Below are 6,079 nucleotides of genomic sequence, written 5' to 3' on the forward strand. Positions count from 1 at the left end.
ACAAATCAAAACAAATAATTAGCTTGGGTGCTAGGGATTTTCACTATAACTGTTAAAAAATATACCAGACTTAAAATATACTATACCTATTGGTCTGAAGAGATCTAAACATGGATGGACTTATAACAAAAACACTTAATTTTTAAGATCTATTCATACACTTAATTGTACAGGCCGGTGATGTTAAAACATAGTAAGGAGTAAGTTAGGCCTTTGAGTGATTGTGCTTTCATATACTTTCATGTTGCTAAAACTTCTGCTCAACTTGGTAGATTTCTGCTACTAGTTACCAAACTGGAAAATGATAGGTGAAAAAACCAAACCCAAACCAAACATAAATCTTTGATTGCTGGTCTCTTAAAGGCTCAAAATATCTCTTGAAGGGCACAGCATATGTGTGTACTGAAATGGCAGGCCGACAGCTTGCTGGTTGTAATTACAGATGTTTTCCTCAGTAGTATGAGTTTTCAAGAGAGACCACACTCCGCAGGGCTGTAGTGAAGAGCTGGACCGTCATACCAACAGGCAGAGCTTGCACAGGGTCTATCCTGGGGTGGGGGTGGGGGGGCATGGAGGAGCATGACGGGACGAATTGGCACGTGACAAGGTCATGGCCAGGGCAGCAGTTTCTGCTGTTCATGAGCAGTCCCTGCACTGCGCCACCTCACTTCTCTTTCTTCTTCCCAACAGCCTTACAAAATAGGTGTTGTCAGCATCCCCATTTCACAGATGAGAACGTTGAAGCTTATAACCCTAAGTGCTTTCCCAAAGACAGTGACTCCAGGTTGACCTCGCATGCCCAGTCTCTGCTATACGGAAGCCCTGGTTCCCTGCAGCACACACACCACAGTGATCCATGTCTTTTAATCAGCTCCAACTCCTGTGGCTCCTTCTTCAGTATCCCTCAGAGCACAAGTCAAATACCCTCATATGTCTCTGATGACCTCAGGCAAAATTACCTGCTCCCTTGTGTCTATTCCCATCCAACTTTATAGAAACCTGATCATTTGTCTGGAATGTAAGTCACATAGCATTGAGTGCCATGGAATGAAGTCAGAATGTCACTTTAATATCAAGTAGAGAAGGGCTTTCTACACCATGGTAAGGAATTGATTGTGTAGTTGCTGTGGACTGAAGTTGTTCCCCCCAAATTCATATGCTGAAGTCCTTACCTCCGATGTGATGGTATCTGTAGGTGGGGCCTTTGGGAGGTAATTAGGTTTAGATCAGGTCATGTGGGTGGAGCCCCTATAATTGGATTAGTGCCCTTACAAAATAAGGAAAAGACACTAGAGTTTCTTTCTCTCTGTCATGTGAGAACACAGCCAGGAAGAGGACTCACACCAGAAACTGAATCTTCTTGCACCTTGATCTTGGACATCCAGGCTTCAGAACTGTGAAAAATCAGTATCTGTGGTTTAAGCTGCCCAGTCTGTGGTCTTTTATTATATCAGTCCAAACTGACAAAGACAGTAGTCAATGAGAGTGTTGGCTGGATTTCAAGTCAGGTAGTCTCAGGATAAGATTATACTGACAGATAGGTGTTCCTTATTTTAAAAGAGAAAACCACATTTTTAAAATTCTCTTTATTTATGTAATTACAAACATGGGCAAATGTTCTCTGCAAAGGGCCAGAGAGTAAATATTTTAGGGTTGGCAGAAGATATACAGTTTTTATCTTGTGGGCTGCAGGTCATGGTTTGCTGACCTCAATATAATACAATAAATTTTCTGAAAGAAAACTCTAATTTCTCAAATGCTGGCTTTTCTTTGCTGGGTAGACATACAAATGATTATTTTTTTTTTACAGGAAAGTTATTTAGGTGTCACTTGATTACAAATATAATTAATTAGGTACAGATATAGCTAACTTCCTTGTTACAGTTTACTATAGCATTTCTGTGCAGGAAATACATTAAAAACTGACCCAGGGTTTAAAAAAAATAAAGCAATGCACATGCATTAAGGATCTCTCAAATGCCAAGCATGGCATGCCAAGGGAAGCTTAACTCCTCAGGGGCCCCAGCCTAATTCTGTAGAAGTCACAAACCATTATCAGAGTCTAACAGTAGTTTCACTTTATAAAAAGAAGCAAGAGAATTAAAGATCTCACATGGGAAATGTTGCAGCCACAAGAATGTGGTTGCCTTTTTCTCTGTTACCTTATATCTAAAAGGTATTGCTGTTGGACCAACTTCAAAAACTGCTCATCTCACATGAAGATTTCAGCACCCCCTGCTCCACCCCTACCCCACCCCAGACAAACGACCATCCTATATTTTCAGCAAATATCAAAGTTATTTTTCTTGCTTTGGGTCAAAGAATCACTTTCTCATCTATATATGTGATATACATGTTAGAAAGAGAGGAACTAGTTTTTATTTCCCACTTTAACAAATTTTGCCTTACTGACCTATGTATTCCTCCCAGCAACTTTATGGTGTGGTCATACTTCCCCCAAATTTACAGATAATGAATTAGAACCTCAGAGACCTTCAAGGTCACACATCTGGTGTGATGGCTGAGCACCAGATTTGAACCCAAAGCATATATTCCAACATCTGCGTCCTTTTCACATCAGATTGTTTCTCTCCTATCCGTGATTCATTTATCAAAGCTCTTCTCTCCAAGTCAACACAGCCATCAACTCTAACAAGCTAACAAGCAGAATCACCAGTCCTCAGAATTCTCATTGGCTCGATTCCTCGGTTAGAAGTTCCCTCCTGCCCACCCCCACCCGGCAAAGCATCCTGAGCATGACGGGGGGTGGTCACTGAAGGGAGCAGGGAGGGGTCCTCCAGTGTCTGTCCTCCGAAGTGCACAGTCAGAGCTAGGACACGGCCGGGCGGCGGAGGCTGAGGGGAGTCCAGGAAGGAAAGGAAGCTGAGACAGATGAGGCAGCCCTCCACCTATGTCAACAGAGCAGGGCGCCTGGCGATGGAGTCCTGGGGCCCACGGAGCTCTGGGATAGGAGCCTGCCCGCAGAGCCGCCGGGTCTAGACTCCAGATGTGCACTCACTGTTACCAGGCAAGTGAGATCCAGCGGGTAAATATTCCTACCAGATGACAGTGGGCTCCATTACAGCAATGATGACAAAGGACCAAAATAGGAACAGAGTAAATACGGGGCACTGGTGTTCCTTGGGGGAGGTAAACACACACACACACACACACACACACACACACACACACCCTCACACACACTCACATACTTATCAAGATGATATTATGCCAGTAAGTCATATACATCCTTACATTTTCTTGCTATGTTGAAATAGTTCCAAGATGAATTGAAGGCTATTTAAGTCAATTAGATACTTAAAATCAGATGAAATTGGGTGCACAGAGAGGACACGTGCAATTTACCTTCTGATTTTTAACCTTTAAAGAGATTGAGAGCCGAGGAAAAGAGAGAAAACAAGTTTAAGAAAAGCTTTTAGACTGCAGGGCAATGAACTATCAATGTACTTTGAGAGGTGAGAGTTTCACAGTTTTTTTAGAGCATCAGAGTAGCCCTGCATTACAAAATTCTAAAGATAGCTCTGCCCCCCAGATCTGCTCAGCCCGAATGTTTTTCACGGTCTGCCACATCCAATGTCACCTCCTTGATAACCAGTCCCAATGACGTCATATGCTGATTTCCAAAATGTGGCTTTTTACGTCGGCCTCAGGCGATTGGAGAGAAAGAACATAGGTTTTCAATAATTCCAGAGTTGTGATATCTCTTTGCTTAAAATATATTGGCACCTGGTAGGAGGTAAGGTTTCACTTCCTTGTGAAATTACAGCCTTCCATATGTCAGAGATAGCAACTGAAAATGAATGAAATGCTAGAATTTTTTTTATGAACTCCCCCACTCAATCCACAGTATCCCAGGAGGGACTTAGGTAATAACATAAAAATTTCACTTCTTTGTGACTTTACTTCTTGAGAGGATAAGATTTTATTTGGAGGGAAATTGACCTAAAACTGGAGTTTAAATCAGCCGCTTTTGATTAAAAGACACAACCAGCAAAGGAAATTTCCACTTATCAATAAGATACTATTTTCTAGGCACATTGCTTATTTTATCCCCTGTAACTTTCACCACAACCTTAAGAGGTAAGTATTTTAATTTTTTATTTATTTCTTTTTTCAGGGCAATTTGATTTGTTTTATTTATTTTTATACATCTTTATTGGAGTATAATTGCTTCACAAGGAGGTGCTAGTTTCTGTTGTACAACAAAGTGAATCACCCATATGCATACATATATTCCCATATCCCCTCCCTCTTGAGCCTCCCTCCCACCCTCCCTATCCCACCCCTCTAGGTGTTCACAAAGCACCGAGCTGATGTCCGTCGGCAGATGAATGGATCATTATTTTATATGATAAATAATTTCCACAGAGTCATAGAACAAGTCTGTGACAGAGCTGGGATTAAAGCCATCCTGCCTGATTCCAGATGGACTATATCCTGGGGAAAGGATTGGCGTGGAGTTGAGGATGCAAGTGATACTGACCACTGCATCCCCGGCTGAAAAGAGCATTCTGTTTTATTCCTAAAACTTAAATTCTCTCATCTAGTTCAGTGAGTACATAATTCACTGTGAAGTCTTTCTATTTATTCATTTTCAAATCAAAACTAAATTTTTTTTCCCAGATGGGTTTGAATGAAAAATTTACAATACATATAATTTTGGCTAAAAGCAAACCAAACAAAGAGTATCTAGTAGATTCAGTACAGCCATAGGTCCTCTGATCATGGCTGGCTAAATGGTGAACTTAAACTTATTAAAGGTACCTAAATTGAATATGTAGTCATGTATCTGAGTATTTATATTGTGTGAGGCCATGATTATAGATCCTCAACCATAAATCACGTGATAGCCTCTGAAAGTCAATTATTTAAGTTATTTTATGTAAACATATGATGGTTACAATATGATTTATATTATATTATTTATTATTATTTAAATTTTCCATTATTTGGATACTTAAAGGAATGGAGTGCATCATCCACTTTTTCTTTTTTTAAGAAACAGAAAGTATGAGTCGCCCAAACAGGTGAGGAGGAAATAGATGGTCCCCAGGTGGTTCCGTCCCTGGTCTCTTTCTGCTTCCTCATCATCAGAGATTCCACTCGCTCTCATAATTTCAGCCGCCTCTGCTGTGGATTGAAAGTCTGTGATTCTACTTTTGGTTCTAGGTAGGGAGAGAGTCCCACCCAGATATACTCAGGAGCGTGGAGCCAGACACGGACCTTCCTTCTCAAGTCTGCTCACTGACGGGCTGCTTCCCTCAGCCTCCGAGACCCAAACACACTGGAGCCTTGCTGACTTCCTCTTCTCCTCAAATCCCACACCCCATGTCCTGCCTCACTCTGCCTGTGCCCCTCCCCCTTAAGTCATGGTCTCAGGCAGACCCCGGTCTTCCTCCTACAGGCTGTCCTCGGTGCTTTCCCCCTGCTCTGCCCCCCATGCCCGTTTCACATTCCCTTCACTTCCTGTTGTTCTGACAAAGGAAACCCATCAGTACGTATGGCTGTGAGGCCCCACCCCTGTAGCCCCACGCGTCTGGCTTCTCCATCCCCACCTGCAGCCTCAGGCCCTCCGTCCTGCCTGGTCTCCCCTGCGCAGGGACGTGTCCTGTCATTCCCTCCACCTGCAGTGCCCTTCCCCGCACCTTGGCCGAGATGATCCCTGCTCACACCGCGGCTCCTGCCTAACCACCGCTGCCGGGCGGAGCATCTTTCCGGGCTCTCTGGCTAAGTGGACCGTTGCAGTCAGGGTCACACTGTCACAGTGCCTTGTAGGGGGCGAGGGTTCTTCCCCGTTATCTCAGGCACAGTTTCACATGTACCCTGCTGTCATTTGATTCACATCTCTCTTCTTCTCCATGTCATAAGCTTCACAGAGGCAGTGACCTCATCTGATTTTGCTGACTGTTGTAGCTGCAACTCTTGGCACACATTCTAATACATAATAAACGCTCCGCAAATATGTGTGGAAGGAATGACGAAAGGTGGTCTAGGAAGAGGGGGAGGTGTATTTGTTTTCTACGGTGCATAACAGAGTTCCACAGGCATGTGCCCTCAA

Source organism: Grampus griseus, assembly GCF_964374135.1.
Source record: "Grampus griseus genome assembly, chromosome: 15".
NCBI classification, from domain to species: Eukaryota; Metazoa; Chordata; class Mammalia; order Artiodactyla; family Delphinidae; genus Grampus; species Grampus griseus.